This window comes from Anopheles ziemanni (genome assembly GCF_943734765.1).
Source record: "Anopheles ziemanni chromosome X unlocalized genomic scaffold, idAnoZiCoDA_A2_x.2 X_unloc_82, whole genome shotgun sequence".
In the NCBI taxonomy this organism is placed as follows: domain Eukaryota; kingdom Metazoa; phylum Arthropoda; class Insecta; order Diptera; family Culicidae; genus Anopheles; species Anopheles ziemanni.
This window is the reverse complement of record NW_026689853.1, coordinates 50001-64115: the sequence shown is the minus strand read 5'-3', so window position 1 is coordinate 64115 and position 14115 is coordinate 50001. Positions and strand designations below refer to the sequence as shown.

General features: G+C 46.9%; 1 non-coding gene across 1 annotated transcript in view; it reads left to right on the top strand.

The window, feature by feature from the left end:
* The first annotated feature begins 14072 nt into the window (after window positions 1–14072).
* LOC131292661 (5.8S ribosomal RNA) overlaps window positions 14073–14115 on the top strand; it is a 155-nt gene continuing 112 nt past the window's right edge. Inside the window, exon 1 of the ribosomal RNA XR_009190276.1 lies at window positions 14073–14115. This exon is cut by the window's right edge and continues 112 nt beyond it. This is a non-coding gene — a ribosomal RNA (5.8S ribosomal RNA).

Here is a 14115-nt window from a genome sequence, read left to right as displayed (position 1 = left end):
CACCAAGCAAGGCAAACTTATATGAAGCAAAGGACCCTGATGGGTCATATGGTATTTTACGAAAAATCGGCTAAGTCCCAAAATGGGGATGTCAGAACTACACTCAAATGTTACCACACCAAGCAAGGCAAACTTATATGAAGGCAAGGACCCTGATGGGTCATATGGTATTTTACGAAAAATCGGCTAAGTCCCAAAATGGGGATGTCAGAACTACACTCAAATGTTACCACACCAAGCAAGGCAAACTTATATGAAGCAAAGGACCCTGATGGGTCATATGGTATTGATTGAAAAATCGGCTAAGTCCCAAAATGGGGATGTCAGAACTACACTCAAATGTTACCACACCAAGCAAGGCAAACTTATATGAAGCAAAGGACCCATATGGGTCATATGGTATTTTACGAAAAATCGGCTAAGTCCCAAAATGATGATGTCAGAACTACACTCAAATGTTACCATACCAAGCAAGGCAAACTTATATGAAGGAAAGGACCCATATGGGTCATATGGTATTTTACGAAAAATCGGCTAAGTCCCAAAATGAGGATGTCAGAACTACACTAAAAAGTTACCACACCAAGCAAGGCAAACTTATATGAAGGAAAGGACCCTGATGGGTCATATGGTATTTTACGAAAAATCGGCTAAGTCCCAAAATGGGGATGTCAGAACTACACTCAAATGTTACCACACCAAGCAAGGCAAACTTATATGAAGGAAAGGACCCTGATGGGTCATATGGTATTTTACGAAAAATCGGCTAAGTCCCAAAATGGGGATGTCAGAACTACACTCAAATGTTACCACACCAAGCAAGGCAAACTTATATGAAGGAAAGGACCCTGATGGGTCATATGGTATGGATCGAAAAATCGGCTAAGTCCCAAAATGGGGATGTCAGAACTACACTCAAATGTTACCACACCAAGCAAGGCAAACTTATATGAAGGCAAGGACCCTGATGGGTCATATGGTATTTTACGAAAAATCGGCTAAGTCCCAAAATGGGGATGTCAGAACTACACTCAAATGTTACCACACCAAGCAAGGCAAACTTATATGAAGCAAAGGACCCTGATGGGTCATATGGTATTGATTGAAAAATCGGCTAAGTCCCAAAATGGGGATGTCAGAACTACACTCAAATGTTACCACACCAAGCAAGGCAAACTTATATGAAGCAAAGGACCCATATGGGTCATATGGTATTTTACGAAAAATCGGCTAAGTCCCAAAATGATGATGTCAGAACTACACTCAAATGTTACCATACCAAGCAAGGCAAACTTATATGAAGGAAAGGACCCATATGGGTCATATGGTATTTTACGAAAAATCGGCTAAGTCCCAAAATGAGGATGTCAGAACTACACTAAAAAGTTACCACACCAAGCAAGGCAAACTTATATGAAGGAAAGGACCCTGATGGGTCATATGGTATTTTACGAAAAATCGGCTAAGTCCCAAAATGGGGATGTCAGAACTACACTCAAATGTTACCACACCAAGCAAGGCAAACTTATATGAAGGAAAGGACCCTGATGGGTCATATGGTATTTTACGAAAAATCGGCTAAGTCCCAAAATGGGGATGTCAGAACTACACTCAAATGTTACCACACCAAGCAAGGCAAACTTATATGAAGGAAAGGACCCTGATGGGTCATATGGTATGGATCGAAAAATCGGCTAAGTCCCAAAATGGTGATGTCAGAACTACACTAAAATGTTACCACACCAAGCAAGGCAAACTTATATGAAGGCAAGGACCCTGATGGGTCATATGGTATTTTACGAAAAATCGGCTAAGTCCCAAAATGGTGATGTCAGAACTACACTAAAATGTTACCACACCAAGCAAGGCAAACTTATATGAAGGCAAGGACCCTGATGGGTCATATGGTATTTTACGAAAAATCGGCTAAGTCCCAAAATGGTGATGTCAGAACTACACTAAAATGTTACCACACCAAGCAAGGCAAACTTATATGAAGCAAAGGACCCTGATGGGTCATATGGTATTGGTCGAAAAATCGGCTAAGTCCCAAAATGATGATGTCAGAACTACACTCAAATGTTACCATACCAAGCAAGGCAAACTTATATGAAGGAAAGGACCCATATGGGTCATATGGTATTTTACGAAAAATCGGCTAAGTCCCAAAATGAGGATGTCAGAACTACACTAAAAAGTTACCACACCAAGCAAGGCAAAGTACCTAGGTGAACCCTAGGAAGAAACACGGACCAAGTCAGATGGCCTAAGTCAATAGAACAAGTGACCTAGGCAAAGTTGTATGGCGCTGAGGACCCTGAAAAATCTGGTTAGTGTAGTTTAGACAGGGTAGGTTTTTGGGTCGGCCGAACCCCCTTATTTTGGGTTTTGGCCTCATCAAGAAGCTACACCTAGGCAAACTGCCTAGGGTGAAAGTGCGAAGACCAATCGAATAGTAAGACAAGTTTTGACCGATCGCCCTAGGCAAGCTTGTATGAAGAAAGGGACCCTAAGGGTCATATGGAAATACATGAAAAATCGGCTAAGTCCCGAAATTTGGATGTCTGAACTACACTAAAAAGTTACCACATCAAGCAAGGCAAAGTACCTAGGTGAACCCTAGGAAGAAACACGGACCAAGTCGGATGGCCTAAGTCAAGAGTACAAGTGACCTAGGCAAAGTTGTATGGCGCTGAGGACCCTGAAAAATCGGGTTAGTGTAGTTCTGACAGGGGAGGTTTTTGGGTCGGCTGAACCCCCTTATTTCGGGTTTTGGCCTCCTCAAGAAGACAGACCTAGGCAAAGTGCCTAGGGTGAAAGTGCGAAGACCAATCGAATAGTAAGACAAGTTTTGACCGATCGCCCTAGGCAAGCTTGTATGAAGAAAGGGACCCTATGGGTCATATGGAAATACATGAAAAATCGGCTAAGTCCCAAAATTGGGATGTCTGAACTACACTAAAAAGTTACCACATCAAGCAAGGCAAAGTACCTAGGTGAACCCTAGGAAGAAACACGGACCAAGTCAGATGGCCTAAGTCAAGAGTACAAGTGACCTAGGCAAAGTTGTATGGCGCTGAGGACCCTGAAAAATCGGGTTAGTGTAGTTCAGACAGGGGAGGTTTCTGGGTCGGCTGAACCTCCTTATTTCGGGTTTTGGCCTCCTCAAGAAGACAGACCTAGGCAAAGTGCCTAGGGTGAAAGTGCGAAGACCAATCGAATAGTAAGACAAGTTTTGACCGATCGCCCTAGGCAAGCTTGTATGAAGAAAGGGACCCTATGGGTCATATGGAAATACATGAAAAATCGGCTAAGTCCCAAAATTGGGATGTCTGAACTACACTAAAAAGTTACCACATCAAGCAAGGCAAAGTACCTAGGTGAACCCTAGGAAGAAACACGGACCAAGTCAGATGGCCTAAGTCAAGAGTACAAGTGACCTAGGCAAAGTTGTATGGCGCTGAGGACCCTGAAAAATCGGGTTAGTGTAGTTCAGACAGGGGAGGTTTCTGGGTCGGCTGAACCTCCTTATTTCGGGTTTTGGCCTCCTCAAGAAGACAGACCTAGGCAAAGTGCCTAGGGTGAAAGTGCGAAGACCAATCGAATAGTAAGACAAGTTTTGACCGATCGCCCTAGGCAAGCTTGTATGAAGAAAGGGACCCTATGGGTCATATGGAAATATACGAAAAATCGGCTAAGTCCCGAAATTGGGATGTCTGAACTACACTAAAAAGTTACCACATCAAGCAAGGCAAAGTACCTAGGTGAACCCTAGGAAGAAACACGGACCAAGTCAGATGGCCTAAGTCAAGAGTACAAGTGACCTAGGCAAAGTTGTATGGCGCTAAGGACCATGAAAAATCGGGTTAGTGTAGTTAAGACAGGGGAGGTTTCAGGGTCGGCTGGACCTCCTTATTTCGGGTTTTGGCCTCCTCAAGAAGACAGACCTAGGCGAATTGCCTAGGGTGAAACTGCGAAGACCAATCGAATAGTAAGACAAGTTTTGACCGATCGCCCTAGGCAAGCTTGTATGAAGAAAGGGACCCTATGGGTCATATGGAAATACATGAAAAATCGGCTAAGTCCCAAAATTGGGATGTCTGAACTACACTAAAAAGTTACCACATCAAGCAAGGCAAAGTACCTAGGTGAACCCTAGGAAGAAACACGGACCAAGTCAGATGGCCTAAGTCAAGAGTATAAGTGACCTAGGCAAAGTTGTATGGCGCTGAGGACCCTGAAAAATCGGGTTAGTGTAGTTAAGACAGGGGAGGTTTCAGGGTCGGCCAGACCTCCTTATTTCGGGTTTTGGCCTCCTCAAGAAGACAGACCTAGGCGAATTGCCTAGGGTGAAACTGCGAAGACCAATCGAATAGTAAGACAAGTTTTGACCGATCGCCCTAGGCAAGCTTGTATGAAGAAAGGGACCCTATGGGTCATATGGAAATTCATGAAAAATCGGCTAAGTCCCAAAATTGGGATGTCAGAACTACACTATAAAGTTACCACATTAGCAAGGCAGACTTGTATGAAGAACGGGACCCAGGTGAAAGCAGCAAATATCCCAAACCGAACATGTATATTATACACACAAGAGTACGAACATAAAGGAACACGGACCAAGCGTGCCGAGAGAATCGGTACTATAGAGCCCTCGTGGTTCTACACAAAGACTTTATGTTAGGGGTTCAAGCCCCATAGTACTCAAACGGTGACAGTAGCAAATATCCAAAAACGAACTGGAATTTACATTCTGTTGGTCATGCGGTCGTCCAAAGGGGTCTAGTATCCTGGGATGACAAGCATCACGGGCACAGTCTCGTATCAAAACAGTCGAAGAGGCCCGCGAAAGCTTGCTTTCCATGGCTATGCGATGCACAAATTGAGTTTCTCCGTAGTTATACACAGCGCACAGGTGAAAGTAGCAAATATCCCAAATCGAACATGAATTTTATACACACAAGAGTACAAACATAAAGGAACACGGACCAAGCGTACCGAGAGAATCGGTACTAGAGCCCTTGTGGTTCTACATTGAGAGCCCTCGTGGTTCTACATAGATACTTTATGTTAGGGGTTCCAACCCCATAGTACTAGAACGGTGGAAGTAGCAAATAAACCGAACGTGGAATTTACTTTCTGATGGTCATGCGGTCGTCCAAAGGGGTCTAGTATCCTGGGATGACAAGCATCACGGGCACAGCTCGTATCAAAACAGTCGAAGAGGCCCGCGAAAGCTTGCTTTCCATGGCTATGCGATGCACAAATTGAGTTTACTCACCGTAGTATAAAACGAACGAACCGAACCTATCCGAGTAGGGATAATGGGCGCAGTAACATACTTCTGTGACCCAGCGAGAGTTGAACGAGGTGACATGAACTGTCAGTGGCTTATATCAGATGGGATACATACATGAGATTGCTTTCAAATCTACACTCGAAAACCTAACCAAGTAAACGCGAACGTGGGGAGGATTCGAAACTGGTAACGAAATCTTAAGCTGGAAAGAGTCATCACTATGGATACATATTATGCGAAACCAATCAAGTGCTCATTACTGATCCAAAACCGAAGAGCACTAGTGAACACCTTAATCTCACCCTAGTTCACATCCAAGTGATCGACCACGTGTGTGAAGCAAAGACCAATCGAATTCCTCAATGGACCGAACACTATGAACAAATGGCCAAAAACGTTATAACTATCCAAACATACTACTATCTAGCGAAAGTCATCACGATGGAACCATACCATGATCTTTAACCTATAGCGCTCACCATATTCCTACCCAGAGTGCAAGTGAACAGATTGCCCACCCTTACCCAGTTCACAACCACGTGATCGACTAACATACCGAGGTTACCACAAGTCAAAGTTATACGTTTACAAGCGCAAGACCAATCGAAAACCCCGAAAGCAATCTCGACCCAAAATGTATTATCCGTGAGTGTAGTCGAGTCTCGTACTCGTCATCTGTAATCGTCGGATAGAATATCCAGTACACGGTTGTCTTTCCAAATGAAATCTACATACAGAACTCGCTCTTGGCAAATGGGTGGCAATGGCGCAATCAGGAGCGAGTTCCCGTCCGGGTGCCAAGTGATTGGCAAATGTCTGGGGGAAAGCAACCATATATTGATTTGTCTGTTAGTGTACTGGGTGTTTGAGGTATGTAGTATCCACGCTTGGTTGGGTGTGTCAGAGGACCATGGATGCGTTCACAACCCCAATTGGGGTACATCGGGAATGATTTTGTGGAACCGATGTGCCCGGCACACACTAAGTTTTGTTGCAAGTTAATAGTGTGCCATGTCCGGGGGGGTTGTGATTAAACTCTGGTGAATTGCGTACTGTGGTGATTGGGGTATGAAAGCCCCGCAGTTGCAATGATCGGACGCGCCTAGCGTGTCCTTTAGTTGATGGTAGGGAAATGAAGGCCCTTGTCAGCTCACCTAAGTATTCATGGAAGTTTGGCATAAGGTCGCTGTGGTAGGGGTATGAAGGCCCCGTCAGCGCATGCACAATCGGGCGCACGTGCGCTTAGCGGAGTCGAATGCCGCTCAAGTGCCTGTCCGGTGCATCGGGTGTGTGTGATACGAGGGCAATGAGGTTCGCACGGGGGCTCGCCTCCCGTGTGCTACCGGACTTGACAACATATAGAACGTGGTGTTTGCTCCTCCGGGTGCAATGGGACAATGAACATTCGAACGCAAAGTCGGAATTCTGGTTGATCCTACCAGTAATATACGCTCGTCTCAAAGGTTAAGCCATGCATGTCTAAGTACAAACAGATTTAATGTGAAACCGCATAAGGCTCAGTATAACAGCTATAATTTACGAGATCATCAACCTAGTTACTTGGATAACTGTGGAAAATCTAGAGCTAATACATGCAACATGCCAGGACCCTCGCGGGAACTGGTGCACTTATTAGTCAAACCAATCGCGGGTTCTCCGTGTCATTGAGTTGAAGTCTGGATAATGATGCTGATCGTATGGTCTCGCACCGACGACAGATCTCGCAAATATCTGCCCTATCAACTATGGATGGTAGTATAGAGGACTACCATGGTTGCAACGGGTAACGGGGAATCAGGGTTCGATTCCGGAGAGGGAGCCTGAGAAATGGCTACCACATCCAAGGAAGGCAGCAGGCGCGTAAATTACCCAATCCCGGGACGGGGAGGTAGTGACGAGAAATAACAATATGAAACTCTTTAATGATGTTTCATAATTGGAATGAGTAGAGCATAAATCCTTCTACGAGGATCAAGTGGAGGGCAAGTCTGGTGCCAGCAGCCGCGGTAATTCCAGCTCCACTAGCGTATATTAAAATTGTTGCGGTTAAAACGTTCGAAGTTGATACTTGTCCAACACAGTCCGGCTCCGCCGACCCGGTCAACCCGTGGTCGGTGGGCCAAGTCGGAATCTGGTTGCGACTCAATGGTGTGGTAGGGCACCAAGTCTGTGTCATGGTGTGCCCTTCAACGGGTGCAAGTGTAACATAGAGCTCGACCGCTCACGTTTACCTTGAACAAATTAGAGTGCTTAAAGCAGGGTGCCCAAACGCCCTAGAATAATCTTGCATGGAATAATGGAATACGACCTTGGTCTAATCTTTCATTGGTTTGTACTCAGACCGGAGGTAATGATTAACAGAAGTAGTTGGGGACACTAGTATTACGGCGCGAGAGGTGAAATTCGTAGACCGTCGTAAGACTAACTAAAGCGAAGGCATTTGTCAAGGATGCTTTCTTTAATCAAGAACGAAAGTTAGAGGATCGAAGGCGATTAGATACCGCCCTAGTTCTAACCGTAAACGATGCCAACTAGCAATTGGGAGACGCTACAACCAGGTGCTCTCAGTAGCTTCCGGGAAACCAAAGTCAGGTTCCGGGGGAAGTATGGTTGCAAAGTTGAAACTTAAAGGAATTGACGGAAGGGCACCACAATGAAATGGAGCTTGCGGTTCAATTTGACTCAACACGGGAAAACTTACCAGGTCCGAACTTATGGAGGTGAGACAGATTAATAGCTCTTTCTCAAATTTAAGGGTAGTGGTGCATGGCCGTTCTTAGTTCGTGGATTGATTTGTCTGGTTAATTCCGATAACGAACGTGACTCACATATGCTAACTAGAACGCAGTCAGCGTTAATGCGTCGATGCCGATTGGAACGGGTTAGGACCTTTCGGTGGAGTATGACCTGACACCTTCGCTGTTCGTGTGCGCAAGTGCACTTACGGTACGCTGCTTAGCAGGACAATTTGTGTTTAGCAAAATGAGATCGAGCGATAACAGGTCCGTGATGCCCTTAGATGTTCTGGGCTACACGCGTGCTACAATGTGGGTAGCAGCGTGTCTCCTATTCCGAGAGGAACGGGAAATCACTCAAATACTCACTTAGTAGGGATTATGGATTGCAATGGTCCATATGAACTCGGAACTTCTAGTAAGTGCTGGTCATCAGCCAGCGTTGAATACGTCCCTGCCCTTTGTACACACCGCCCGTCGCTACTACCGATGGATTATTTAGTGAGGTCTTTGGAGATGATCGTTCGCTGGATCCTCGTGAACCGCGTCTGCTTTATCGAAGTTGACCGAACTTGATGATTTAGAGGAAGTAAAAGTCGTAACAAGGTTTCCGTAGGTGAACCTGCGGAAGGATCATTAGTGGCCAAGTGATCCTTCCAGAAGTCCGAACCTGCGGGTTGAGACTTCGGCACAAGTTGCCATATGATAATTGACGAAACACTATAGAAGTCCGAACCTGCGGGTTGAGACTCAGGCACAAGTTGCCATATGAAAGTTGACGAAACACTAACAAGTCCGAACCTGCGGGTTGAGACTTAGGCACACGTTGCCTTATACATGACTTCGAACAAATACACAAGTCCGAACCTGCGGGTTGAGACTTAGGCACAAGTTGCCTTATACATGACTTCGAACAAATACACAAGTCCGAACCTGCGGGTTGAGACTTAGGCACAAGTTGCCATATGAAAGTTGACGAAACACTAACAAGTCCGAACCTGCGGGTTGAGACTTAGGCACACGTTGCCTTATACATGACTTCGAACAAATACACAAGTCCGAACCTGCGGGTTGAGACTTAGGCACAAGTTGCCTTATACATACATTGGCCAAATAAACAGAAGTCCGAACCTGCGGGTTGAGACTTAGGCACAAGTTGCCATATTATATTCGATCAAACACTAAGTAGTCCGAACCTGCGGGTTGAGACTCAAGACCGTAACAAGATGTCACTATACAAGTCCGAACCTAAGGGTTGAGACTTAATGCGATCTAGATACCAAGTTGACATCCAATACCTGTTGAGCAAAACCAAAGATTCCCTGTTCTCGAATGATTACACTATATAACAGGGAATCATGAAGAAATCAAGCAAGCGTGAAACAAAGTCATCACTTGGGCATGCTCGATAGCCAACCACATGACCTTAACCTAAGAGAGCATGCAAACCACATGATACCTATAAACGATTAACCCGCCCTAGTTCAATCGTTCACCAAGTGATGACTTCAGTATGGCTAAGAGAAAAACTTTTAAATGGGAAAAACTCTAAGTCCGAACCTCCGGGTTGAGACTTCCGCGTCGGAGGTGGGCGCACCTCCTATCCGAAAGATGATGAATCAGGGGTGTTCGGTCAGCAATGGTCGGATGCCCCGTCGTAGTCCAACTATGACAATCAAAGTCAAGACCTCCGGGTTGAGACTTTCCGCGAGTACAAGCATAAAGGAACACGGACCAAGCCGTACCGAGAGAATCGGTACTAGAGCCCTCGTGGTTCTACATTGAGAGAGCCCTCGTGGTTCTCATTAGGGGCTTTATGCAAGTCGTACTCAATACTGTGGTGTGAAGTATAAAGTATAGTCCTCGCCTGGTCCACGCTGCTTCGGCGGTCCTGGGTAAGATAGTTAATTCTAGCTTGCCCTATAGTGGAATGAGGACACTTAATGCTTCGTCTTTTAGCGGCGGCTAGACTCCTCCTCACGGGGAACGAGTTGACGCGCACAGCGGCGGCTTACGCACTATGGCAATCATGGATGCCTGAAGATTCCGTGAAGTTCTCCCCTGGTCCACGCTGCCTCGGCAGTCCTGGGTAAAATGGAATATTTCCAGCTTGCCCTATAGTGGAAGAGGACTATCCAACAATACAAAGTCAAGACCTCCGGGTTGAGACTTTCCGCGTCGGTGGTGTCGCGCACCGCCTATCCGAAAGATGGTGTAACAGGGGTGTTCGATCAGCAATGGTCGGATGCCCCGTCATAGTCCAACTATGACAACCAAAGTCAAGACCTCCGGGTTGAGACTTTCCGCGTCCGGAGGTACGCGTACCGCCTACCCGAAAGATGGTGTGCTTCTGGGGTATTCGATGAGTCGGATACCCCGTCGTAGTCCAACTATGACAATACAAAGTCAAGACCTCCGGGTTGAGACTTCCGCGTCCGGAGGTACGCGTACCGCCTACCCGAAAGATGGTGTGCTTCTGGGGTATTCGATGAGTCGGATACCCCGTCGTAGTCCAACTATGACAATCAAAGTCAAGACCTCCGGGTTGAGACTTTCCGCGTCGGAGGTGCGCGCACCGCCTATCCGAAAGATGATGAGTCAGGGGTGTTCGATCAGCAATGGTCGGATGCCCCGTCGTAGTCCAACTATGACAATACAAAGTCAAGACCTCCGGGTTGAGACTTTCCGCGAGTACAAGCATAAAGGAACACGGACCAAGCCGTACCGAGAGAATCGGTACTAGAGCCCTCGTGGTTCTACATTGAGAGAGCCCTCGTGGTTCTCATTAGGGGCTTTATGCAAGTCGTACTCAATACTGTGGTGTGAAGTATAAAGTATAGAGTCCTCCACTGGTCCACACTGCTCCGGCGGTCCTGGGTAAGATAGTTCATTCTAGCTTGCCCTATGTGGAATGAGGACACTTAATGCTTCGTCTTTTAGCGGCGGCTAGACTCCTCCTCACGGGGAACGAGTTGACGCGCACAGCGGCGGCTTACGCACTATGGCAATCATGGATGCCTGAAGATTCCGTGAAGTTCTCCCCTGGTCCACGCTGCCTCGGCAGTCCTGGGTAAAATGGAATATTTCCAGCTTGCCCTATAGTGGAAGAGGACTATCCAACAATACAAAGTCAAGACCTCCGGGTTGAGACTTTCCGCGTCGGTGGTGTCGCGCACCGCCTATCCGAAAGATGGTGTAACAGGGGTGTTCGATCAGCAATGGTCGGATGCCCCGTCATAGTCCAACTATGACAACCAAAGTCAAGACCTCCGGGTTGAGACTTTCCGCGTCCGGAGGTACGCGTACCGCCTACCCGAAAGATGGTGTGCTTCTGGGGTATTCGATGAGTCGGATACCCCGTCGTAGTCCAACTATGACAATACAAAGTCAAGACCTCCGGGTTGAGACTTCCGCGTCGGCGGTGCGCGCACCTCCTATCCGAAAGATGGTGAATCAGGGGTGTTCGATCAGCAATGGTCGGATGCCCCGTCGTAGTCCAACTATGACAATCAAAGTCAAGACCTCCGGGTTGAGACTTTCTAAGAGTACAAGCATAAAGGAACACGGACCAAGCCGTACCGAGAGAATCGGTACTAGAGCCCTCGTGGTTCTACATTGAGAGAGCCCTCGTGGTTCTCATTAGGGGCTTTATGCAAGAAGTACTCAATACTGTGGTGTGAAGTATAAAGTATAGAGTCCTCCACTGGTCCACGCTGCTCCGGCGGTCCTGGGTAAGATAGTTCATTCTAGCTTGCCCTATGTGGAAGAGGACTCAATACCCTACCTGTTGAGCTTGAAACAAAGTCATCACTTGGGCATGCTCATATTGCCATACAATATTCCATTATCTACTAATGAGCATGCAGCTATATGATTATAACCTGTAAACGATTACCCCGCCGTAGTTCAGCGCTTCAACCAAGTGATGACTTCAGTATGGCTAGTGTGTGAAGTATAAAGTATAGTCCTCCCCTGGTCCACACTGCTTCGGCGGTCCTGGGTAAGATAGTTAGTTCTAGCTTGCCCTATGTGGAAGAGGACACCATACTTAATACTGTGGTGTAATGAACAAAGTATAGTCCTCCACTGGTCCACGCTGCTTCGGCGGTCCTGGGTAAGATAGTTAGTTCTAGCTTGCCCTATGTGGAAGAGGGCATACAAGACAAAGTATAGTTCTCCCCTGGTCCACGCTGCTTCGGCGGTCCTGGGTAAGATAGTTAATTCTAGCTTGCCCTATGTGGAAGAGAGCATACATGAACCAAGAACGAAGGTTATGATCGAGGAATGATTCGACAACTAACCGATGGTATGAAATGTGAAGAATTCAAGCAAGCACACAATCAAGTCATCACTTGGGCATGCTCGATAGCCAACCCTATGACATTAACCTAGTAGAGCATGCGAAAACCAATATATATGTAAACGATGCCCCTCCCTAGTTCAGCGCTTCAACCAAGTGATGACTTCAGAATGGCTAAATCAAATCGGTTCAAAACATACCATCGGTACCCTATTGAAACACACAAGTCGATATCAAACCTCATGATTGTGTAGTCCTCCACTGGTCCACACTGCTCCGGCGGTCCTGGGTAAGATAGTTCATTCTAGCTTGCCCTATGTGGAAGAGGGCACATTACTCAATACTGTGGTGTTATGAACAAAGTATAGTCCTCCACTGGTCCACGCTGCTTCGGCGGTCCTGGGTAAGATAGTTAGTTCTAGCTTGCCCTATGTGGAAGAGGGCATACAAGACAAAGTATAGTTCTCCCCTGGTCCACGCTGCTTCGGCGGTCCTGGGTAAGATAGTTAATTCTAGCTTGCCCTATGTGGAAGAGAGCATACATGAACCAAGAACGAAGGTTATGATCGAGGAATGATTCGACAACTAACCGATGGTATGAAATGTGAAGAATTCAAGCAAGCACACAATCAAGTCATCACTTGGGCATGCTCGATAGCCAACCTCATGACATTAACCTAGTAGAGCATGCGAAAACCAATATATATGTAAACGATGCCTCCCTAGTTCAGCGCTTCAACCAAGTGATGACTTCAGAATGGCTAAATCAAATCGGTTCAAACCATACCATCGGTATCCTATTGAAACACACAAGTCGATATCAAACCTCATGATTGTGTAGTCCTCCACTGGTCCACGCCGCTTCGGCCGTCCTGGGTAAAATGGAACATTCCAGCTTGCCCTATGTGGAAGAGGGCACATTACTCAATACTGTGGTGTGAAGTATAAAGTTCAGTTCTCCCCTGGTCCACGCTGCTTCGGCGGTCCTGGGTAAGATAGTTCATTCTAGCTTGCCCTATGTGGAAGAGGACACTTCATACTTCGTCTCTAAGCGGCGGCTTGACTCCTCCCTACGGGGAACGGGTTTACGCGCACAGCGGCGGCTTACGCACTATGGCAGTCATGGATGCCTTACGTTTCTATGAAAAGTGTGTTCCTCCCCTGGTCCACGCTGCTTCGGCAGTCCTGGGTAAGATAGTTAGTTCTAGCTTGCCCTATGTGGAAGAGGACACGTAGACTTACTGTGGTGTGAAGTATAAAGTTCAGTTCTCCCCTGGTCCACGCCGCTTCGGCCGTCCTGGGTAAAATGGATTCATCCAGCTTGCCCTATGTGGAATGAGGACACTTTATGCTTCGTCTCTAAGCGGCGGCTTGCTCCTCCCTACGGGGAACGGGTATACGCGCACAGCGGCGGCTTACGTTATGGCAGTCATGGATGCCTTACGTTTCCATGAAAAGTGTGTTCCTCCCCTGGTCCACGCTGCTTCGGCAGTCCTGGGTAAGATAGTTAGTTCTAGCTTGCCCTATGTGGAAGAGGACACGTAGACTTACTGTGGTGTGAAGTATAAGGTTCAGTTCTCCCCTGGTCCACGCCGCTTCGGCCGTCCTGGGTAAAATGGATTCATCCAGCTTGCCCTATGTGGAATGAGGACACTTTATGCTTCGTCTCTAAGCGGCGGCTTGCTCCTCCCTACGGGGAACGGGTATACGCGCACAGCGGCGGCTTACGCAAGTTAGTCACCCTCGGCAGTGGATCACTCGGCTCATGGATCGATGAAGAC